Source organism: Hetaerina americana, unplaced genomic scaffold, assembly GCF_022747635.1.
Source record: "Hetaerina americana unplaced genomic scaffold, ioHetAmer1.1.p SCAF_7, whole genome shotgun sequence".
Taxonomy (NCBI): Eukaryota; Metazoa; Arthropoda; class Insecta; order Odonata; family Calopterygidae; genus Hetaerina; species Hetaerina americana.
Window position 1 is genome coordinate 12,849,618 of NW_027287316.1, and position 25,890 is coordinate 12,875,507.

A 25,890-nucleotide genomic window follows, 5' to 3' on the forward strand; every position below is an offset into this window, starting at 1 on the left:
CTCCCCTTGCCACCTTCCCGCCCTTCGATATTTCTTCTCGCGACCCCTCTCCGACCTCTCTCCACCCACCGCTCCATCCACCCGCACTGCCCCTGCCCCGAGAAGAGAGAGAGACACGCCCCCTTTACGAGCCCTGCCTTCGGTGCACACATTTTTCTCGCAGCCGCCCCTCATTCCCTCCGCTCGACGCCCCAACCTCAAGGCGGTCGGCGAGGTGATGGGAAAGCGTTCGGGTCGGGCCACTAGCACCGAGGGTTTGTTGCAATCCACCCGCTCTCGCTGCAGAATCCATTTGCGTCCGGGGTAAATACGACGCAGCGTTAGTGGCCCTCTCGCGATTGCCTCGGCCTGCCTGCCTTGTGACGTTTTGAGGGCGAGCTGTCATCCACGTGCTCTTTCCCTTTGGTCGGCACTAGCGTAACCTCAGCGCACCTCCACCACCAGTAGGAAGGCAAGCTATTCAAACCAGTCTTAGAGAAAATTTCCCACGCTTCTAGTCGTGCGTTCTACGTGTATTACAGAGTTGAAATATTTTACCTAATCAGCACATTGAGCCCTCAGTCAGCGACGTTTTATTAGTGAATAGCTCAATTGCATTTTATTTCTCCCCTCTTCTATAATTTTTTCAGGATCTCGCTCTTTTGTTCTCTCTCGCGCCGTCAGGGTACTCGAAATCCGAAGAAGGTGTGATAGAATACGCAGTTCTTTTCGAGCACTGTCACTGTTGGAAAACCATATATTCGTCATGAAACTCAAGTGAAAACTTGCAGCTTAAAGGAACAGAGTATCACTATATTTACTGTAGTATGAGGTATTGCACCTGCCACGTAAAGTTAAGCTAGATACATTATTAAGACGAAAGTTTGAGAAATAGATTATGCCCGTTGGAAGAATTATTTTTGTCATGAAATAATGCTAAATAAGTACGGAAAGTAGTCCATTTATTTACGTACGTGTCGCATGGTTGAAAAAATGAAATAATTTGATAAATGAGTTTGCACAACAGAATAGGCGCATTATAAATCTCCAAAGTAATAAGTTTTCACTTGAAAATGGTTTTGTTCTGCAACCGTATGATTTGGGAGTCACTGAACGTTTTTTGTGAGCTTCTTAATTTTTCGATATTAGGTAATCCTCCCGTTGGACCTGGGACAGTGACTCGAGGATTTCTGATGTAATGGAAGCGTATGGTAAGACGTGCTTTTGAGGCTGTAATTTTTTTTACTTCCTTTCAACTTGTCGTAAAATTGTGTTTTCATTTCGTGACGTTTATGAGCTTCCGACGCAACTACGAACTCGGGAATCATAAGCGCGACAGCAGTTACGCCTCCTCCGTGCACTCCCGCCCATGAGTGTCGAGACGGGCCCTCGCCGGGCGGGTTCCTTCTGGAGGGTCGTTAAAATCGTTGTGTGTATCTCTTAGTGCCACGGGAACATATCGTGCTCACTTGCCTCTCCCGCGGTCGTTTTTCCCTTTCTTCTGCGGCCGCTAACGATATCTTGCGCTGACGTGCGTTTGGACGCAGCGAGTGGCAGCACGGAGACTTAGCAGCGCCCTTGCTCACTCACCGGCGCCACGGGAACGAGAGAACCGCATAAGCAAATCACCCCCGTGTCCCCTGAAAGACAGTCACCGCCGCGATTCCTTGCATCCCCGGAAAACTTTGATTTCGCTTTTGATTCTTCTCCGTTTTTCTGAATGTAGATGGACATCAACTAGAGCAGGCGGAACAGTTAATCTAGGGCAAAGAAGTAAGGACATTAGACGAAGAATGGTATTTGGAAAATCGCTTTTACAAAATGACTAAAGGGTTGATTGCAGGGGCCTAAAATAAATATTTAAGGATAAGATTGGTGAAAACTCGCATATGGAGTGTAGTTTTGCGATGCTCAGAAACATGGCTTTCGAGAAGGGGATAAGCGTACATAGAAGGTTTTTGAGGTGTGGGTGAGGAGAAGAAAGGCAAAAGTGAAAAGGACGGAAAGGAAAGTAAAAGAAGTATTTCTATATAGGGGAAGGAAGAAGTGAGCAGCTTATTGTGGAGAAATTAAAAAAAAGCGGGAAAAGTGGAAGTAAGTGATATTGTGCAACAGCTCACTTTCGAAGACTGAATTAGAAGGGGGAATGTTGGGTAAACGAGGTAGAGGGAGGAAAATATAATGCATATGGGGTCGATTGAAGGGAGGTAGAAGGTACGTGGAAGTAAGGAACGGGTTGTTTCTGTGTTGGGTGTAGAAGCATTTACAGTAATGTTGGGCTGGGAAGAAAGGAAGTTAAAATTAAGAAGTGAAGCAGTGCTTACTTAGTCCCTTGGTCCATCACAAACCTACCTTGCCAGGTAGACTGGGGTTTTTATTTTTTATATTTTTATTATTATTATTTCTTAGCGTCCGGGAAATAGAGTGAAGAGCCGCGTCAAAATGAACCCCGCTTCCCGGAGTCAGGAGGATGCGAGCCTTTCCCTTGAATTTATTCTTGCCATTTGTGCGTTCCCGAACGTCACCTCGTCGCTGAGAGAGAAGCAATAACTCATTAGCGGGAGCTCGCGTGCTTTTTTTCTCTCTTCCTCCAGTCCGTCTCCCTCGGTTCCCTCTCGTCTCGCCTCCCCACCCCCCCCTCTCCCCCCGGTCCCTTCCCTTCCCGCTCCCCTTCCCACCATTCCCCCCGCAACCCTTCTTCGTTTTTATTTCCTCATCATTTTCCCATCCTTTCCATCCGACTGTCCTCCCACTCTCCCCTCCCTCCACCTTTCCTCTCCATTCCCCTCGTCTTCCATACCATCAGTTACTTGTGTATAGTGGTGATTTTTTTATACTCCTCGATTTTTTCCCTATTTTTATTTGTTTTATTTTGTCGGTTATTCGTGATCGTGATTTATGACGAGAGACGGCGGGATAGGATCTAATGGTTCCAGTGTCGCGCTGTCAATGGAGGCATTTATCTATACCGAGTATCTTTATGTATGCGCATGCCTTGTTTGCATTGCGAGTCGTACGGTTTCGACGCATTCATATTATATTTTTTGCAATTCAAAGACTATTGTTTATCTGGGTTCATTTCAGTTTACGTGTATAAATAAGAGGTGGGAGTTAGAGGAGGAGTGGGCGCTAACCCCCGTTCCTGGTTGCTCGGTTCTCGAAACTTAGGAAGGAGTCAAGCTGACGAAGATTCTTTCCGAGTCACGCTGTATCCAGTGGCGGGTTTAAGGACAAGATGAAGTGCCAAAGTCGATCGATGTGAATTTTTACCATTTATTTAGATATAATTTGCCGAGGCAGTATTTGAAGATCAGCAGATCTGTTAACATACACCAGTGGCCGTGGATTTAGCTTTCGTCACCCAGCTCATAATATTTCCGTAGCCACCTCTCTTTGTTTCTCACTTTAATGGTGGCAGAGTTTACTGTAGGTGTGGGTATTTTCCACGGCAAGTCTAAATAATACGGGAGTCCGAAGAGGCGGAATGAAATGAGTATAATTGAAGTTTAAAGCTTAATCTTCCCGGACAAGAGGCACCAGATGTGTATGGCTTTGCTTTCTCTTCCTGTAGAGGTGCCTACAGTGTCTCGTGTTTCCAAATTTTGGGAACAGATATCATGTGAAATGTATGTAAAACTCGAGCTGGATAACTGAGTCGGCGGATAGCTATCGCTCTCTGATATTAACCGTGCCAACATTGACCAGAATGCTCACAATAGAAATTAATGCCAATATAACTCTCGAAACTCTAATTCTCAGCCAAGAGATTGGATGGGGAGTGGAGCCGGAGTCATTCATTTTCCGATTCGAGAATTTTTTCGCAACACATCTTTCTCTTTTCCCACCTGCCTTCTCGCTTTCAAAAATACTGAAATATCGATGTGGTTTTAGGTTCGCCAAACAAAGTAAGCGAACCTCATAAAAAAGATCAATTTACAAAGTAATTGGGTTTGCGTCTCGATTTTTTTTCAATTAAAATAAATGTCCTTCGCTGAAATGCACTTACTTATGTCCGGTAGTGAAATTCGTTCTGACTTATTGCCGCTTCGGCAATATTTTATGTCCTGCGTGCGTCAGTTTTGTCTTCGGATGATTATTATATCCACGCGTTAATCTCCTCACTTCCCCTTTCTTCCGCTTAATTTTTTTTTTTAGATGGGGGCACTCAAGTGCATCGGTTTCGTGCAAGGGTTGACAAGGCATCAGCGCAAAATGGTGCCATTTTTCTCGTTCCACTATGCCCCATAAGTTGTTCTCCGCTCTGAATTCAAATGTCACTCGAAGGGAAGTGGTGACGGCACCTGCGACTCGACCGTTTCATTTGTTTGCGTGTTTGTTTTCCATTGTTTGGCGTTCGCTGTTTCTGGATGGTTTTGTGCGACGAATGTTTGCCCCTCTGAAGGATTCGTTGGGTTGCCGTTCGATATTTTTTTCAGGCAATCGTTCTTTTCCCTTTCTTTTCAACTCATTACGTTCATTCCATATTTCCCTGGAATTCACACGACCCTGTTCAGCCCTCGGCCCTGCCCGACTTGGCGTCAACGGATGCCCTCGACCGATATTTCCTTCGAATGTCAATAGAAAACTGTTTGGTTAGCATGGCAGTCGGCGTATCCGCCTGTGTTATCCCACGGTTAAAACTGACTTTGAATTGCCCATGCGATCGGTATTAGCGTGGCATAGGGCGTGGTGAATTAGTGAATCGTATAGGAATATTCCAGATAAGATGTGGCCCAAGGCGGGGATACCGTGGACCAAAAAATACTGAATTCTGATTTCGTTACCTCTTGAGCATTCTCGATTCTGAATTTGACTAGACCATCTGTCAGTGACTCTTTAGTGTTTTTTTTTGTGCCCATTAGCGTTTTCCTCTTCCTCGCTGTTTTCCATGGAAAGAAGTGGAGAATGTGGTTTGTGTACTCCCGGAAATGAAGTCAGTCATCGTTTGGTGTGTGTTCTTCCACGCGTACCATCCTTTCGCCTCGCTGTCTTTCCCCTAGCCGTCTAATAATTATATATTTTACATATCATCATTAATGATGTCGATTCATAATGATGTCCCGGCCTTTTGTCTTGCCTTTAGATCCGGTTGATTTTTTTGCTTGAAAAGAGTAAGTATTTTAAGTCAGTTTAGCTCGTTTATATTCTCAAAGCTTTTATTTGTGTTTGGTACGTTAATGTCTCGAGTTTTCTTTGTCCGTAGACGTGAAGGAAAGGATTCATGGAAGTGTTTTTCTCCCCGAATAAATGGTATTTTCAGAGTTGTAACGTTGATATTCAGCTGTATTTCAATTCAAATATAAAATGATTGTTATGTTACCCGCCGCAGCACTGTTAGGTACATAAAACCAAAGGTGAACTTTTAGTACATCATGCCTTATGTAAGTCCTTTACGTCCGATGGACTCCCATATTGTTCAACTCAGTGAATTTTCATTTTTTCCGCGATAATTTTGAGTTAATTTCAGCATCTCTGCCGTCGTTCGGAGTTGTTCCCTGTGCATGTCCCCTTCTTTGGTAACCAAATCATATTATTATCTCGCTTAATTAGCTGGCTCACGTGCTGTAGTCAACTCCCCGGTTATTTATTCCTCTATATCATGAATGTTTATATGATTCTTTGCAAAATAAAATGCTTAGACTATCGGGGTTAATCAGCATGTTACTGCGCGATTTCTAAATAGTTGGTAGGACGATACGGAATGACTTCGATCACTCATTTCGTCTCGATTCAGGAAGCATTCGCGTCTTCTTATGGCCACAGCCAAGTATTTCGCAACCCTCCGCAAGTATTCACCACGACACCCATATTTCTCACGAATTTCTGCGAACACTCAACGCAGGAGAATTCCTCTCATTTTTTTTGTATCTATATAAAGATAGGGAAAACGAGTTTCTTTTTTCGCATTAGAATAGTAGTCAAGGTCTTGCACTCGATTAGCCGCCGCAAACAATTTATGCTCGAATCGCGCGCGATATAGATACGCACCTCCTGAATCCTGGTGTCGCGATTGGGTTAAATTTGCAGTTGCCAAAGGTGGGGTATTCTTATTTCAGATTTTTTAAAAAATCTTGTAATTCGGTTACCGGATTACGTTCGTGGGAGAGTTACGACACTCGTAAATGACAAAATCACAAGTGTGAAGATTTGTCCCGACGTTCCTATTTCACTGAGATTCGTAAATGAATCAGTATGGGTGTCTCGCTATAGTGCAAGGGCAAACTTAAGTGTAGAATATGCAGGTGGAGTGAAATGCAAACGCGCTGGTCCGCTCAGTGGACACGCCACGCGGCGAGGAACCCAGGCGGTCGGCAGCGGCTAGCGATACTCGCGCAATTAAGAGTATGCTCCAGGAAGTGACGCCACAATACAAATCCTTAATTATCTCGGATACGTGTGGCTTATTGCAAAATGAATACTCTCATTTCCCATCATCTCTCTGGTTACTTTCTTCGTTTGCGCTTTTTATTTCTTCATAGGGAACACCAAGTATATATTATGTATATTTGTGTGTGTACATGTATATATATATATACATATACATACGGTATTATACGTATATGTATATAGTATAATGCGAATATATACACACGCACGTATACACACATATGTATGTGTGTATATATGTATATATACACACATATATATATATATATATATATATATATATATATATATATATATATATATACACACACACACACGTACGTACACACGCACATATATACATACGTACATGCACACGCGTTCACTCCAGACACACTAGATTCAATCTGTCGGATCAACTGTTGAATATCGTCGTTTGGCGTATTTATTGGTCGACATTTATAGTCCCACGATGCGAATGACGCCTCTCATAATTTTCCGCATGGAATATCCCATTTACGGCGAGCAAAATCATTTGCTTTTTTTTTAAATTCGATTAGCCACTGTAAGGACGGGTGGCTTTCTAGTTAAGACAGCAGAAGCTAGTGGAAAATCTTAACATGTATTGTAAATACAACGCTGTCGTCGTGAATATTTAGCATCTTACAAGCCGACCATTGTTGGTAAATTATCAGAAAATAAATTGTCACCAAACATTGGCTGTAGTTACATAATCATGGGGTTTACGATGTTGTGTGACAAAAATAATATATTGTTTCGAGAATGTCATCCAGAAGTGACACCTATTCAGAAGACTCTCTATTACAGTGTATCGCTTGAAATGGCCGAAGCTTTAATATGTATTGTTTATAATGGATAGCGAAGCGCTAAACACTTTTACGTAAACAAAATTTTATATTGCACATATTTCACGAACTCTCCGGGGAAATAATTTTCGGGGAAGATGTAGGTACGCGCAAATACGTGCGGATTTGTACCGTTTTGTTTCACTTCAGAAGGCCAGCCAGCATAGAAACAAGACACATGTCTTGCGGAGTGAGACCTCAAGATATTGTTTTAAGTAAATCGTAGCTATGATATGCTATGTATGCTTTCGCCTCCAAAATGACACATTTAACCAGAACAACGAACACGTCACAGAGCATAAAAGAATGTATGTTTAATGTATGTACGCCTATGAAGTAATAATAAATATTCAGTCATGAAAAAATATTTTAATCGGCTTTCAGCCCTGAACTGCTATTTAAAAAAATGTTTCCGAATTAGCCGGCCGTTCGCGTATCCATACTTGGGGTACGATCATACCTAAGAGGGAGTGTATAGAATGAGTCACCACCACAGGAATCAACCAGAAGGTTGGTTTGATAGGTAAATAAAGAGTTCTCACTCAATGTGATCCCCATACGGCGTGTGAATAGCACGCATAAGGATGGGGGAGCGGTCGTGACCCCGGCCCTGTGAGCAATTCCTTCCACTGTTTCTCCCGCGGTTTCCGAGGATAAGTTTGGTGGCCGAAAAATAACGTTTTGGGTGAAGCTGAGTGTGTCCTAAGGACTCGAACCCGGACCCTCCCGACAGTTGCCGAACTCGACCCTATTGTGTTAGTAAATGCTGTAAGTTTTTTATTGATTATTAATTACGCGGTGACGATTTTAACTGCCACTGGAGCATTTTCTGGCACACGGGACCCTTTTAATTGCCACAATTTCCTTTCCCGACCGTCCCGCGCCGGCTCGTGCCTCTGCAGAGTCCCCCGCCCCCACACCCCCGCAACCATCCCACCCACTGATCCGCCATCACTTCGCCGCTGCCTTTTCCCTTTTCCTCGGCGCATTTCCTCCTCCACGCCTCCCCTGACTCCGCACACCCCGGCCCCCCCCGCCCTTTCTTTTTCAACCCTTCCCACCTCAACCCCCTCCCCCCGCACTGCCTCCGGTGTCATTTGGGGGCGGCGCGTGGGCGATCCGGGGAGTCTCCTCTCCGCGGGACGGTGTGGGGGGAGGGAAGGATGGAAGAGGGGGCACGGGGAGTCAGGTGGGCATTAAAGAGCGCGCGCGTGTGTGTGTGGGGGGGGGGTGCGCGCGGAGGGAGGGTGGGCAGGAGAGGGGGGAGGTGGCGCTAGGGACGGGAAGGTGTACACTCGGGCCGCTCTCCCTGCTTCAGTGCCGGAGCGCGAATCGTCGACTGAGGACGCGCTTCACTCCCTCTTTCTCTCGGCTGGGGCTCCCATCACTCTGAAATACGTGTCCGCAGTGCGCTGTGCTGTTTGTGTTTTGTTACCGTTCATCGGCCCCCTCCCCCGAGAGATCGCGAGTTCCCCCCCCCCCGCACTTCCTCGTCTTGATTCCTCCCCCCCCCTACCGTTGCGGTGGAATACGTTTGTTTGTGTTGTGAGGTTTTTTAATATTTTTCCATCTCCCTCCCTCCTATTTGGTTCGGGAGGGGGACCTCCCGGGTGTATTTCTCGCCTCCCGGGATTCGGTGAGGGACCTCCCGCCAGCCCTTCTCTCTCTCTCTCTCCTCTCTCCCCGCCCCTCTCGGCCAGATTCCAACAACCTCTCCCGCCCGTTTTCCTTGTCGCTTTCGACGGTGTCCTTCGTCCATCATGCGTGTGGTCCATCCCGGGTGTGGGGACGCCGACGCTGCGTCGTCCACGTCGCCGCACTCCGCGGCGCCCGCGGGTCCCAGGGCCAAGTGTTCGTGAACGCACCCTTCCCCACCACTTAACCGTACCCATTCCCGTTCCGTCCGAAAAGGCGGAAGGGTTCGAGGAGTGCCCGTGTTGGCGACGGCGTTTCCGTCAAATCTGGTGTCGTGTGCGAAGAGGCGGTCAGCAGAACGGCGAGCGGCGCGTGACTTTCTTCGCCGTCTACGGATCCCCGGGAGTCGACGGAGAGCCTGTCGTGAGAGTCGCGACCGCCTTCGTCAGTGGAGTGCTGCCGCGTGGTTTAACGCTAACGGATTGCCATCTGCCGCGAGTGGTGCAATTCCGCCGCTGACGGTTCCTACCTTTTTCGCCCCCCCCCCACCCAGGAGTCGAGTACTTAGTGTTCGGATGCCTCATTCGACTGTGTGCTACTGATTTAGTAGAGACAAAACAGAATTGAACGTCTTGATAGTGGTTGACAATTTTAAGGATTCATGTATGAGCGTCGCGTCGCAGTGATTGGTGAGTTTGGTTGTCATTTGCCCCCTTCATTTTGTGGGATCTTACGTTTCACTCGTACAGATGATCCACGATTGGAAAATATCTCCAAACATTGTTTTGCTACGTATCAAGCTATATTATGGATTCAAGATTAACATAAGTGTGTTGGCGTGAGGAATATAAATACTAATGTGGCAATATTGAGCTATTAACGATAAAGGAATGATGAAGGAAATGGGTATATCGAAGGGGTTTTTTTAAGAATTGATAACCAGTAATTATTTAGACTTGCAGTGTTGGTTACTCTACAAGTTAATTTGCTTAGTTGTATTTTACAGAGAAGTTTTCTTTAAGTTCAGAGGGTGTAATATATGTTACACATGACTTGAAGATTTTGTAAATAATAAAGTAGCCTAAATGGTATTGTTATTCTAGCCCGAACAGCCCGAGTTTATAAATTGCTGAGAATCAACACAATTTTTCATGGATAAATCCTCGACTTAGGATTTTCATTTGAAAATTGAGAAATTAGTCGGCCAAGTAATTTAAGCAGTTCACACGTGAGAGTTGTCTTTTCCTCGGTGTCCAATTCCAGAAAAACCACGTAAAGGAATCGACAGAATTATATGTGAGAAAAACGCCTTGTTCTATTAGTTACTTGCCTATAGTAACCTTATTATTCAAGTACGAGTAAATAGCGTTTTTGAGGATATGAGGTGACCTAACGACTACAATTATGTTTTAGAGGAGTAGTGGCATTTTACGAGTTGAAAAATTAGTATTTTTCTCTCATATTCTTCCTTGCAGTTTTAAGCGACCGAAGTGTTTACGTTCGCACGCTTACATGTCTTCCATTTAGATTTTTAGCCGCTACCCAAGTTTGTAGCATAAATCTCAATGCTTCGTAATATATTTCAAGCCCAAGGTTTGTAATTTTTTGCATACAAAATATTTGCAAAATTAAAAAAATATATATATGGCGCACAGTTGTTACCTATGCTGCACAAATTTGAAACTAATTAAAAATATTGTTAAGCATTTCTAATCCACTGTTTGCAATCTCGGATATTACTAATATTCGCAGGGAAGGCTGAGTGTGGTGAAACACGAGTATTTTTATCTCCTTAGTCACTAATCGACTATAGTAACTTAAATGGGGAGTATACGAGGGAAAGGAGAATGAAGGGAAACTTAGGAAAGTGAGAAATACATAGCCTATTCATTTTTTTCCAATCCGCATAAGTATCTCATAAGGATTTCGATACTTCATAAATTAATTAAAAATTATTGTCATTTTTTGTTTGGTTTTTCGTGGTGGCGTCTGTAGATGTTCAAGGCAAGGATACTTAATGAAATTGTAAGGTAATTATCGAGCCAAAGAGTGCCATTCAAAAAACTATGGCACTCTCAGACATGCAGTCTATTTGGATGCAGTCAATTGTCCCTCGTCACTTTTTATGCCCGTGTTTCTTCGTGTGGATTTGGTCCTATCACGGTGTTCAAGTATTTTTTATGTTAAAAATGCTGGCAAGTATTACCAATCTTTGATATGACTTCCAAAGTATGAACTTCATCCTGTTGGATGTATTTTTAAAAAACCGAAAGTTTCGTGGGAGAACCTATTTTTTGTTTTTAAATATGTCCACCAATATTTCTGAGGTAGATTGGTAGTAGTATGTTACACATTCTGGATGAGTCGTTTTATTCACTTGTGTTCAGCATGCCAAGCTGGTTATAGAGTATCATTCAGCAATACCCTCCAATATATTTATTTGGCTTAATGTCTGGCCTAGCATAGAATTCGACGCTCTTTCTTCTTCTGATAATTTCGCTGAATTTAAATAATCATTTGATTATATCTAAATCATTTCTTTGCGTGGGCATGTTTTCAGAGAAGCGGAAAGGCGCCATTTCTTCTCCGCTTGCAGAAATACCCAACTTCGGGGCGCGTATTTTGGTGACGCTTAAAGTTTTAAGATTCTTATTGTAAATAGTTCCCGCCTTAAAATCGCACCCTACAAAAACGGAGACAACATCGCTCTCGGCAGGATCCGAATCCAGCCAGCCTTGAGGGCACACTTATGTGCGTTAAATAGTCTTTTAAATGCATTTTTTTTAGTGCCCGAAAAACTTTCGCGAATGTTAATGGCCATCATCCGCGTTCGCATTCCCCAGGTTCAATTAACCTGATGTTAAAGTGAATCGAGGCTAGAACCTCTTTGAGAAGTTCACTTTCCCATGCCCTCGTATCTTTTTCATTGGTGGAAGCATTGTGGGTGCCGCGAAAGAGGGCCGGTTGAGCCTTGAATCCATGGACAAGATTGTTATTCCCATTGCTGTCAAAGGATGAGGGCCAAAGACGATCAATCAAACCCTGTCAACCTGCAGCAGCATTGGGTCACAGTTATTCCTCGACAATTACTTCTCCTCTAAGAGAATAACGGTTCTTTCCCGGCTGTGGTTTTTATTGCTGAAATGAACTGGGAGCCGGCAGGGTGTCTCCCCTCCGTGCATATTTGCGCATGCCTCGTATACTTGCATTTGCTTATGTTATTAACGTGCGGATAGCATTTTGCCAACGCGAGTTTGCTCACGTTCTCGAGTTTCAGCTCGGAAATTAATTTTCGCCTCTTGAATTTCCAGAAATGTTAACTATAATTCCACCTGGATCGCCTACGGTCTACGAGAATAATATTAGGTTTGCAGTCGTCCCGTTCCTTTTTACGAAGATAAATACGAAAGAAACGAGACATTAATGGACACGTTGAAAAAAAAACTCACTGTGCGAAAGGGAAAAAAATGTATTTCTCTAAAATGGCTTTCGGCATTCACGATTTGCTTAACATTGTTTTGTGTTTATCAATATAAATACACCGCAGGGTTACTGAAACCATCAGTTGCTCCATTCCTTGGAATTCGATGCTTTCTAAAAAAAAAAAAATTTCGGAGGTAATAACATGTTAGAATCCAGGATATCGCTTTTTAAAACATGCTTACCGTTGAACCACAAGAAACAAATGAAATTTGCCCTTTGAAGAAAAGTTTAATCCGCATTTCCTCCCTCCTCGTTTTGTAGCTCACTTATGAGTGCATAATTCTTTATTAATCATCAATTTCTATTCTGTCTTTAAAAGCCGTTAAAGGCTCGTCGGTGCTGAAGTAAGCACGTGAAAAGTATTTGATGGGATTCACGTAATTACGCTATTACCTTTTTATCGGCTCGACAGTAACGCTTCTACGCACAACCTTTTCCGTCTTAGGATCGAAATTATGGAAACGATGCTGGGTAATTAGTGTTTTGTAATTTGTAATCAAACTATATTATCTATTATTCAAGTAAATAAGGAATAATTATATGTCAGACTTCGGGTGTGTATTCGTGTAAATTGTCACTCATTTATATATATTTCATGACTGATCATTGGATTGAATATGATAATTCGAATGTTTGATTGATGCGTGTATGTCCCAACCAGATTTTCTCGATTGAACTTATCTTCCCGCACAGCGGTAATGTTGCGGTTATGACACCGTAAAATCTGTCTATTGGTTCTTTTTTCATGCCCCATGTCATTATGTCTCTTTTTTCCTACGAATCAATCCATCATTAAACTAAGGGTGAGAGCGTGTTAACCGTTTCAAAATATGCATCATAGTTGTTATGTGTAGGGCAGTTACTGACACCTTCCTGTCTTGTAAGGTAGTCCAGTGCTTTTGGGTGAAGGACTGTGAAACTGGTCTTCGATAGTTCATCATGGAACCCTGTTCTAATTTTTTTTCTTAGCAACGGCGAAAGGGTAGTATGTCACCAAGTGTCTAAGCACCTATGGCTATGTGTAAACATATTTTCTCCCCTCTCGTAACCCGTCCCGTCTGATTGTAGAGAACACGGGAATTTCGAATGTATCTAAAAAGGCTGATTTAATATTTATATCAAGTTCCTTGTTTTGTATAATAGATCGAAACTTCAGGTTCTGTACATCACTTTCCCGTTTAACCACGGAAACTGAGAGTTCTTGATTTCGGATGGGAATGAGGTAGCTGAGATCTTCAACGCAGGCCTCCTGAGAGGGCCCTCGAGGAATTAAGTGCATTAGCAATGGAGTTAATAATTTATTTCAATTGTTTGAAGATCGGTGCAGTTCATTCTTACAGAAGCTGCAAGTTAGTTTCGTTCCTTGCCCTAAAAAAGGAAGATTAGATCGTTGCTCCATGAATCATAGCTTGTGGTTTTCGAGAGTACTGAAGGAAATAGTCATCACTCTCGTCTGATATACATTTATTAGTCCGAAGATAATTGCATATTTTTATAATTCATAAACGGTAATTGTTCCTTTGGGGCTCTCTTTAATGAGCTTTACCCCAGTTAAAAAGAGTAGAGAATGGAAGAGTTGGTGATCAGAATGTTTTCTGAGTTTATTTCCATTGTGCGTTCTACTTTCCTCCACTTTCGTGAGACCGATAGATGCATCCATCCAAAATCAATATAATACTTTGTCTCACAATTATTTCTTTGTGTATTGAATAATTTCCGAAATACTTAGTTAAGACAGTTCTTCCTTATACTTCATTTCCCTAACCTAATCGTCATTTTTCGGACGGCCTATTATTCGGATTTTCAGTTTTGAATCCTTTTGTCATATTCTTTTCTATTGAAGTTTCCAATGGTTTTCCCAGCGTAAATGGTTCTAGGAATAGTCCTAGAAGTGGTGGGGAATGTCTCTGATGCTACTATATGTCGTAATCGTTTAACTTTTCGTGAACAGTGAACTTTTGATATAGGTTCCTCTCTTCATGTTAAATCACTAGACCAAAATTCATGTTATTAGAGTTCTGCAGTTTCCATTAAGCACAGTTAATTAAAATGTGTATTTATCCCTATTGCGGCAAGTACCTCATCACAAACTCATAGCTCGGGAACACTTGCATAACATGATGATACCTCTTAAAACACACACTATCGGAATTGTAAGTTTGATGTTTGAATATCTTCGGTGCAAACATGATTCCTATTGTTCTATTTGTGAAAATTTCTCAATAATTCAAATTGAAACGAAGCCAAATGAGAATTAAACCAAAAAAAGAATCATTGGACATATTATCACTCCAAAATCAGGCTCATTATATTTTGTGGTATTTCCATCAGGTTTAATGTTGTTAATTCCTTTTCCCCATAAGGGGGTGTTCATTAATAAGCTAATCATGTAAAAACTAGATTTTATAATTTTACGGAATTGCCTTAAAATAGGATTCGTTATCTCTAGAAAAATCTCGATCTGACTTTTCTCTCTAATCCGTGCGTTAAACTTTCCTCATGCTTTGGAATCATGAAATTGTAATTAACTCCACTAACATAATTATTCGGTGGGTGTTAAATCGTACGTTTCTCGCTTTCATTAGCATGATGTAGGTATTACATGGATTTAGACAAGTCTTCTTTTGACGTGATGCGAGTCGAAGTCTGCGTTGAGGCACCTCGAATAAGCATAATGAAGTCGCAGATTACTCGGATACGATAAAAAAAATATTTAAATAAAAACGTCGAGACAATCAAGTTGAAGCGTTTTTTTGCCCGCAAATGTTCTCCGCGCGATAATGTACACAATCGTTGGTTGTGATACGATATTTTTTTTCTGTTATGCGGGAAATCAAGATGATATATTAGCCAATTTTGATGCGTGATTGCGTTGGCTATGTAGGGGAGCGCTATTGTGCTAATTTATGGCTTAAAACATTCCTCTCGATATAGCTAAGTTTTTCCCGCGTAATAATAATAATAATGGGACCCGACAGACCCACCACACTACGCCTCCCCTTAGTATTTCGTGCTCGTGGTATTTTTTTTTAATATTTAATTTTTTTGTGTGTTGATTCTGAGGGCCCTTTCTCTTTCCTGGCAATCGGTCCCGGATCAAAAGTCTTTTTTTATTCCATTCCTTCCTTTTGTCCGTCCCTCGGCCATCTCGCGCTGGCGATGCTGTTGCCTCTAATTGTTGGACATCAGACCGACTGAAAATGTCCGCTTAGAAAAAAGGTGGAGGTAGGATGGGGAGGGCCGGTTGGGAGAGAGATTCTCCTTAACGGCCCTCCATCCCATACGCCCGGGGAGGGAACATTTATTTCTTTGAAGGATCGCATTTAATTCGTCCTTTAATGGCTCCCGGGCTCCATTTTAAATTGTTTTCTGAGTACCAGGTGTCTGGAAAAGTTGTTGTGCGTAAGGGTCCGCAGCGAGGAGGAGACTTCCCGGACCCGGGATGAAAACTTAATAATAATAAAGAATCGTCTCGGAACCCCGTGTGAGTCGAAAAGTCTCGGGAGATGGCCCCCGTTCGCATTTTTCGTGAAAATGAAGCGAGCGCTAAGTGAAGTTGGTCAGATTATCTGCTGTAGGTGTTCATCTCGGGGGACCATTGGCGTTTAATTTCCCGCTACCGTGTTTGCGGATCCTCGTGGAGGTGCCCCACCGACTCACACAGCGGTCACCCTTTTTCTCCTCGCCTCATTGTCTGCTCCCGTGAATAGATCCCATTCAACTCGTTCTCATTCTTATAAACGAATATCGGTGCAATGAAATTTTTCGTCTCTGTATTTCGGAATCGAGGTCCTCCGCCGTCTCTCGAGCTCGACTTTTTTTTAATATCAACCTGGAATGTCTATTTGAATTACGCTCCGGTCGTTTTTTTGTGCGATCCCGTTATTCCTTTCTTATCTGGGTAGTTTTCCAAACGTTTTACCTCGTGAAAGCATTGTCAGTAACTTTTTCGGCGCCCCACTCACTTTTCGGTGGCATTTGACTGTCTTCTTGTGTACCTTTTCATTCGCGGACTCGCGGAGATCTCCAACCTTCCAAAATTAATCCCACTCCTGACCAACCGAACGGTTTCAGGGATAATTATGTGAAATTGATCCATCATGGAAAGGAACAAACTATGCAAAATTTCACTATTTAAAGATATTGAAGAGCAACTTTGTAGAGTCACCTGAAGATGACATAAACTGTTGAAACCCGGGTCGTAAATAAATTTTTTTAAATAGTGAAATTTTGCATAGTTTGTTCCTTTCCATAATCCCACTCCATATTGTAATTTTAAGTTCTCATTTATATCGGTTGTATCAAATGAAAATCCCAGAAAGGCAATAGCTTTTTGCACTCTACAACGGGGAAGTGACTCTTTAGGTAGTTTTGCGGACATATCGTTGAAATTCTCGCTTGGATTAGAATATTCGCCCGCGGCCAAGTCAACTTTCCATAAAAGCCAACGCAGGAAGTAAGGACCCGTTCAGGAAGCAATTGGAAAGCAATATCATTTTTTCCCCGTTTGTCTTCTCTGGTGTGTCGGTCTTCATAAAGTCTGTCCATAATTTGAAATCTTATTTAATAGCATTAATGTATCAGTAATATTTTGAACAGTTTCAGGTGAGATTTAGTGGAAGTTCTTCATTATGAGAAAAAAACAAAATTTGCACTTTTCTACAGGTTTCTTGATAACGTACAACGCGTTTCGATTCACCTTGTACCTGGAGATGGTTCTGTGAACCGAAACGCGTTCTACGTTACCAATAAACCCGTGGAAAAGTGCAATTTTGTTTTTTCTCCTAGTCAGTAATGTTCCCTCAATCAGTCCCCGGTTCCTCGATGGCCAAATGATATCAGCGGGAATCATGGCCCCAGGTGAAAAATCATATAGAGTTTAAGTTTATTTTACCACGATCGGAAGAAGTTCCCTCGGCAAAAACGTACGCCCTCGTTTTCCGCGAGATTCGCATCCCCCGTTGCCTTAATCGCCATTGCCATTTCTTGTTTGCCACGCTGATAGACCACACATAGCTCGGAGCTCGTTTCTAGAAATTCGTTTCTCGTATTTTTGTCCGCCGCGTTCCGTACTCGAGGTAGGTACATTTCTGTCTACGCGCATACGTACACATTAGTGGTCATTACGGACATGAAAACGTGCATAATTCATAAGCGCTGCGTTTGCCTAAGGAGTCGAGGCAGTTAATGCCTGCACTCAAGAGCCGCATGCACTTATTAGTGGGTCTCCGAGGGCACGGCAGTTCATTTCTTTATTTTAATATTTTTTTGTCCCTCTTGATGAGTACCTCCGTGTGAATCACCTGAAGATTTACCATTTTGACAAAATTTAATCATAAGTTGGCAACGACGCGGCAGTATGAAATTGCCATCGCCTGGGAATGTGGGTAATGAATGATCTCATTCTATAACCTATCTTGCTTTCCTTTAAGGGATTTACAGCTTTACATCATTTGTAATGGCTGTCAGCCGTTTCGCCCTGTAAAAGCCTTTCTCTCAAGCCACAGCTCGCATTTAGAATTTCTTGCCATGCTTGATTTATGAAAGTACATTTATTTATAAGGGTAAGCAATCTTATAAAAGCGTTTAGTTGCCTTGCAAAAAGATCGCCCTGCAGCCTTCCTCCCCCATCGAGTGCATCGAGTGTGTTTTTTCTCGGATAGCCTTGGTGGAGGGAGCTCTAATGGTGGGCTGGGGAATTAATATTAGTTTTCCTTTATCCCGTCGCGTTAAAGCGCGTCGCCCCTGATGCAACATCACGTCAGCCACTGCCATAATTATTCAGTGGAAAACTATATAGACTTGATCTATTTTAATCATCGGCGTGGGACTTAATAACCACGTTAATCTATTAACGGCCAGTTCGCATCGCACTCTGTCAAGAATATTGAAAAAGTAGGAAGTCGTAAAAACTGTGTTTAGAGCTTATTTTAATTTTTAACCTCTGCATTATCGAGTTACTTAAGTGCACATATACTTACCGTAAATGATAATCTCGCGAAAATACTTTTACCAGAGGTGAATGCCCTTGTCTGCAATGTTATGCATATTGATTGATTGAAGTCTTGATTCTTTTGCCTACATTTCTCTATTGGAGTAACTCACACCAATCTGAGCGATTATACAGTGTAGTATTTTTACAAGGATTGAAGAGAGAAACTCGGGTGTTGGTTTCTGTTTTCAAGCGAAGGAAATTTGGTCAAGATACAACCTTGATTTAAATTGTTTGGTTTTGTAATATTGTTCATTGTTTCCCAGCTTGTATTAGTACTGGCAGTGCCGAGAGGATCAATAGTTTTAAAAAGAGGGTCAGAAAAGATATTGTGCGTCAAGGGACTCAAAGCTGTGGAGCCATAAGTTATTTCGTGCTGCGTTAACTTGTGCGTCGTTGGAAAGGGACTCTGTCGGTTGTTATCTATGTATCAGGGCGGTATCTTACTATTATATTCTCGCAAAATTTCGCTTGAAAGTTACCCAAGAAAATGTAATGTTATTTGAATTTCCAGTGAACTATTTCGTCTACACGAGCTCTGGTGCGATGTGAACATCATAATCATTCCCTTCAAAATTGTTTGTATGACAATGCAATACGCTTGGAAATTTAAGCAAATAGATAATGGGACATTTCGAAAGGTAATTGCATTTTTAAATCGAATGTTAGGGCTTCTAAATAGTTCCTATGCATAAAGGAATGTGCAAATGAGCAAGTTATGAGTGAGTTTATCAACTTCGGTTCCAAAAATGAGATAATCACTCAATCCTCGAATAGAGACCAATGAAATTGTTTCGCACGGATATTGCTCGTCAAACAAATTGACTGCATTTCCAAAGAAACTGCGGGAGATGCCGCAACAGTAACTTTTAACGGAGTCATCCCTTGATGTGCATTTCAATGCAATAATTTCAGAGTGTAAAAATCATTCGCCTTGACTGGGATCCCAGTCAAGGCGGATGATTTTTACACTCTGAAATTGTTGCATTGAAATTGACTGCAATTTGGGGAAAGACATCATCCCGAACAGGAAAATTGTCGCCACGTTGCAAAAAGCGTTGTTCAACCTTTGAAACGCAATTCAGCATAATGAGCATAAATATGTGTCGCCAATTAAAAATATGTAGGTAATGAGAAAAATTAAGTTTAATTATTAAAAAACATCATTATTACACTGTTGCTAGCAGAATATAATCGCAGAAAAAAGTTGTTTTAAAACAATCCATTGGTAACTTGATTAGTTTGTGTCACGTTTATTTATATTATCATTGCAATTTTCGTAATATAAAAGGTGTTTTTAAGTACTTAGCCTTTTCATTAAAGGATTTTAATAATTATAGGCAATGTTTCCACGGCAATATTTCCACCCCCGTATATGCTGAGCATAACAATTTTATCATTATAAATTTATTTAGTTGCTCTTAACTGTATCCGTTTGAGTGCCCATGCAGATATATCTAATAAGATTGAGTGCTATGATAATGTCATCGCTGTAATCTAAGATTTCTTAATATGGCGTAGAATATTTCGCTCCCAGAGCTGTGTTTTGCGGACATTTTTGCGAGCTCTCTGAAAATATTCGGCCATTCGCCAGTCGCACGTTGCGTCATCATTGAGCGTAGTGTCCCTCATCTGCCACCTGGCATGTGTGTATGATCGTGGTCGAGTGTTTGAAGCAGATTTGGGTTTCCAGATGGGTGTGGGTATGGAAACATCACGGCCTTAGAATAATTTCACGCTGGGAAAATGATGGCTTTTGTCCCGTCGGGGGCAGCAAATGGTAGATTGAGTCCCAGTGGTGAAACTTTCCTCAAGGTTGGACGCGAAGTTGCGAAATTTATAACTACCCCTTGTGCACACAAAAGGAAGATATTTCGTCAGCCTGGCTCATTTGATGATGGAAAAAACACTCGTTGTCCATTTATATAAATTTTCATATCGCTTCTGGAGTTGAGCGTGCACTTGTAGGAATTGCGTGGGTTTCATGTTTGAAGGAAGGTGAAGAAAAAGTGAAGGGTTAGCCAGGTCTGACCTGCGACATAGTGTGGCGCCTCTTGTGTTCTTATGCAGATGTTCCTTTAAGATTGTTGATGTTTCTGCGAGGTTCCTATCCAAACGTCGGGAGGAACTAATAACTCTTTTTAAGTCTCGGAAGGCCGTGAAAATTAGAAATTCTCGTCATTCAGTGATTTCTCCGAACGTCACCGCCAGAGCCTACCGGCCGTCTTCGAAGAATGTCTCGTGATTTATTCGGAAAAGCTTTTCAATACCTATTGGATGTCATTCATACGTCTGCGAAACGGTGCCGAAGGTTTTATTTCCGATTAATCGTTTGTTAAAATCATAATGCAAATGCTCAGGCCATTCATCGGCCTTCGTGGAAAAGTCTTCATGTGTTCCTGGAGGGTCGCGACCCTCCTGGTCGGGAAACAGTGGCTTGGTTGATGATGCTTCTCATAGATCCGGGGCCTAACTATCGGTGGCGAGCGGATAGATATTTGAGTGACACACTAATTAAACCGACGAAGCGTGCGAGATGATGTTCAAAACCGAACGAATGGCTACTTCCCTTCACTTCACCTGTGGTGTCAAGCCTCACGAGTACCTCCGCAATCATAGTGAGCACGTATTTGGCATTGCTTCCGAATTAATTGGTTAGGAGACATTTTTAGCACCTTCATCTTCGGAAGTGAATTCTATGCATCTAGTTATTATGACGCAAATAGAAACCTGTCAGTTTAAAAAAAAAAACCTGAGTGCTCGGCACAAGGCATGTTTATTGGCGAAGATGAATAACAGATAGGGTTGCACTCACTTGCAAGGCACGTGGAATGTGGAGGCATTGAGTTAAAATGTTTTGTGCCGTGTTACAATTTCATCAAATTTGTGACGAAAATTGTGGTTCATTGACTTCTTAAGCGGATTATTTTTGCTTACGGTTACAATTTAATGTTTTAAATCACCTGAAGTGTTATGCAGCGTCAGCATTAAATATTAAAATCACCGGAATGAAACTGTGTGCACCGCGGTGTCTTCGCCCCTGGCCTTTGGGCGATGTCTTGGGTTGGCCCTTAGAACTTTAGACTCCAAGAAATTAGAAGAGAGCAGCTGCCTCTTTCATTTTTGCCAGCAGATTGAGAGATATCCTCCTGCCTCCGCCGTCATTCCTTAAATTTGCGCTCTGTCACGTTTTGCCTCCGCCCCCATTCCTCCACCTTGGAAAAATTTCTGCCAAAGGGCCTGCTAACCGGGTTCATGTCTATCTGGCTAAGGAATTGATATCATGGCCGGGATGCATTTACTTTAGCAGTTATCTCGCATCCATGATTTTCAATTTAATGCCCGTCGGTGGCTTTATTGTGCTGTTCGTCATTACTGTTGATTTAGTCCAGGTTTTTCGGAGACTCTTTTGTGGTATTTTTCAGGCATTTAAAAAAATTGTTTCTGGATCAATCAATCGATCCCTAACAATCACCAAGGACCGTCTTGAGAACTCAATATTTTCGTAGTCCTTGCAAGTTTTGCAATTTCATTGAGTCGAATTGGAAATGATTTCTGCATTAATATTCCGACGTATTTTTGGATTAAGTACACTAGGTGTACAATAATATTTGCAGCAGTTTCCGGCTACCACTTCTCGTTGCTTGCTTAACCGTATCATCACCGTATCAATACGACACGGAAGTCTCTTTTTGTAGTTCGACTGGCGTCGAATCGTGAATGAAAATAATTGAATTTTTCCCATTATCTCAAACCAATCCGTTAAGCATTGGTTTTTAATGGCACTCCTTCATATGAAAACATGGCGGAAGTCAGCGTGACAGATGCAATCCCGGAGCATTCAGATTTTCGGAAAGCGTTACGAGTCCATAAATTAGTTCCAATTGCCCTCGGGAAAACATTGAAAGGGACTAGCAAGGTGGAGGGGAGGAAGCAAGGAGAAATATAATGGGCCGTGCACAATGGACCTCGCGATCTCCACGGAACATGCCAGGCGTATGCCACACAAGGATGACTGGATCACCATGGCATGATGCTGCATATTAAACTGGAGCGAACTCGAGAGCCTTGGTCCTCAATTTTACTCTCGCAGAATGTACTCTGGCCCATTTGCTCCGCCGCCGACAAAGTATTTTGGAATAAAAAGAGTAAACGGCAATGAATATCGCGCGTGTAAACGTGTCCTTACTTCGAAGTAGTTGTTAAACCGTAAAAAGGATTTATTTAAAACGATTTTTTAAGTTTCCCCAAAATTTCGATTTCGGTAAAAAGTGCTAACAAAAATGAAAGCTAGATTGCAAGCGTGATATGCTGCTGTGCAATGGAGAATATTAGTTGGAAATTATTATTGGTAAATATGGCGAAAAGACCGGGTCGCGGTAGTCCAGGGGTAGAGCTACTACTAAGTTGGACTACTGAACGGAAGGCCCGGCATCTATTCCCGAGCAAGCCTCCCTGGGCACCTGCAGCTCCACCCAAGCTATGTGATTTTTCGGTTACCAGATCTTCCTGGGAAACCATAACCGGCACAGGGAAAGTAACTGGCTCCCCAACACGGATGTGTGAATTTTACACGCCGTCGGGCTTAGTACTGGGTGAACTCTACCATCACCTACCAAACCGACCTTGGGTTGATTACTGTGTTTATGGTTTATGGGGAAAAGACCGTATGGGAACATGGTATCTGAGGGATTTAGGTGTATTATTTCCTTCTGGTGAAATGTAATCGATTTTGTAGTGTCACTAACAAAAATAAATGAATGCGCAAAACTCCAGTAAATTAGGATCAATTTGTGCGTATGCTGGCCAAAGTTTTGGCAATTCCCACAGTCAACAGAGTGCGAAGATATTTCTTTAAAAATTAAAAAATACTCGGAATTTGTGCCTGAGACCATTCTAATTCTTGAACTTTTTTTAATTAATAGGGTGCTATTAAGAAAATTACCCTAAAAATGACCACGACAAAGCTTTCTTTTTATCTTTATGCAACACATTTAGTAATGAGTGGGGGACGTCCATTATTTTATTATAATTTTAGTTGTTTTGATCAGAATTGTGAAAATAATCAATTATAATACAATTTACCGCATGAAGGGTGCCTACGAAGTCCGTAAATCATAGAATTCATTTTCCCTCTTAAGGTTAAGGAATAAGATGGAAAGGAGAAACACAAACTGGATAGTGTTCATATGATACCACTCATTGAATTAAGTTGCAGCTGGGAAGGTTAAAAAGTCGACGGGTGTAAGTTAAATGACCAAATGATGTTGCAGAGTGGCAATAAGCGAGTGATATACGGAAAAGCGTATTTGACATACATGGAAGCCTTATTTTGTGGCAAAATTACGTTAAAAAGTAGACTTTGTATTCGCGTGATGATATGAATTATGTTAATTAGAAGAAATTATTTTTTACTCATTCAACTTGTAGTCGGGTATGATTATTTTATGTACTTCATAGGCCTCTAAAATGTGATTGCACTCATTGAAATGTTTTCCAGAGAAATTGAATTTAAAAAAACGTGGTGTGTTCATCAACCCGGAATAAACATCTCTTAATTATTTTGTAATTTAAATTCTTAAATTTTTATTTGATTAGAACTTTTTATCCTTAATATATCTATATGAGAATGATTAATTTTGAACTTGCATTTTTTCTTGAAAATAGTATGAGAAATGGATTCATTTTTTGTCGAGTGTCATCAAAGCAGCACTTAATTGTGTTAGACTTGGCTTCACCTGGTTTTTATTTTTATTTAGTTTTTGATTTCGAAAAGCTGAAGTACGTGCACTTTCTAGTTTATTTTTCACTCCTAAGGAATGTCGACTAATTCTATCACTATTATATTTTCAGTCGTTTCAAAATTTGTATGGGTGCACATTGGTGATAAGCTCCTCATGTAGAATATGTGCTTTTATTTGATGATTCTGTTTACTCACCCGTAATACTGAGGAAAACAGTCGTGGAAAAATGTCCCTTGAGAAATGATAGAATTTTTCTCGTAATTCGGCAGACACTCTAAATTTGTGATTTATTGTTGAGAAATTCATCTATTTCTTCCGGGCTTTAGAAGCTTCTCATCGACATTTGTAGTCGGGAAACAAAAAAATAATTAAATATATCAATGACAGGGAAAATCAGTTTAGAATGAATCGTTATTATTGCACCTTATTCATGAAATATTTATTTCTTAATTCTATGGAATAATAGTTTCATCATTCTCGCGGCTACAGTGTCCTCGTGAGGCCACTTCATAAGGGGGAGTTTGTCGTTTTTATTTCGGTGTATGTGTGGTTTACAGTTTGAGGTCGAAATTTATTTTTAAGGTGCTCACATACATGTATTAAATTAATTCCGATTCTTGGACACTTCCATGCGAAGCGAATTGCTATATTCTTCCGGAGAGCAAATAAATGGTAGGATACCTGATAATGTTTTTTTCATCCAAAATGTGGAGTTTTTTAACATCCTGCTGCTACGAATGCAGAGAGAACATTCATCATTCCCTTGCTTACCCGATCATGATTATTAATAAATCAAATCTCATTGGTGATTACGTGGTAATGAACGTCAGAATTTGAGATAAAGCAATGCAGTCTGGGCCCACTGGTGAATTTTAAGATCTTTTTTTTCGTGTTGCTGGTCTCGTCGCCAAAAATCGAGGCGTTTCATTATCCGAAGGTTTGCATCGGCTCGGTCTGGAAATGGAGTTAACCGTATCATAACAACAAAAAATGAAAAAGTTGCCGAAAGCGCAAAATTGCATTAAGCACCCACACGGAGGCCCATTTTCCACACACACACACACACACTCGGCGAGGGGATATTTTTTCCCCCGGCGCCAATAGCAGACTTAAAAAGAGATCTATAGCCGCATTAGAAACCTTCAGAAGAGGGAGGGGCACATGCATCATTAGCGGGAAGGTTGCTGTTGGGGGGAGGGGGTGGGGAAGCAGAAAAAAAATACAGAAACGCGCGTATGCCTAACACTGACACAGTTTATACAGATCGGAACCCACGTAGTTTGCGGGCCCGTCAAAGTAGTCGATCAATAATTACTCCATCGACACCGCTCCCTTCGTCCGTCAGTGGCTGGGCCGACCGGCGAGGGTCGCGCGCGGGTCAACGCCGTGATTGCCTTTCACCGTTTGCGATCGGGCCGTGTCAATACGTGTGGGGCCGGCGGAGAGTGGCCCTTTTTTTGTGAGACGGCCCCGCATTTCTCCGGTGACGGCGGCGGCGGCGGCTGAGTTAGGCGTTCGTGGATGAGGGGAGGAGGGTGGTTTCGATTCTCCACTCTTCCTTTCACTTTCCCCTTCCCTCCGTAGTGTCTCCCCTCTCCTCCCTCGGCTGCCCCAAGGCCAGGCCCACAGGCCATCATCAAGCAGCAGCAACCTTATTGCAAAATTACATTTGGACCGATTCCTCCTCCTTCCTCCATCCCCCTTTTTCTCTCTCTCCCTCTGCATGCGAGGGAGATAAATCGGGTGGGTGGAGATAGCGAGGGCAGTGGTATTCTCGGCGTAGATGTGTCACTATTTCTCACTTCCCTCCCCCCTCCCTCGAAGA

At 42.1% G+C, this 25,890-nt stretch overlaps 1 protein-coding gene across 1 annotated transcript in view; it reads left to right on the forward strand.

Moving 5' to 3' along the window:
* cnc (NFE2 like bZIP transcription factor cap-n-collar) overlaps positions 1–25,890 on the forward strand; it is a 375,514-nt gene that overhangs the window by 314,978 nt on the left and 34,646 nt on the right. The gene's annotated exons all lie outside the window — the stretch shown is intronic.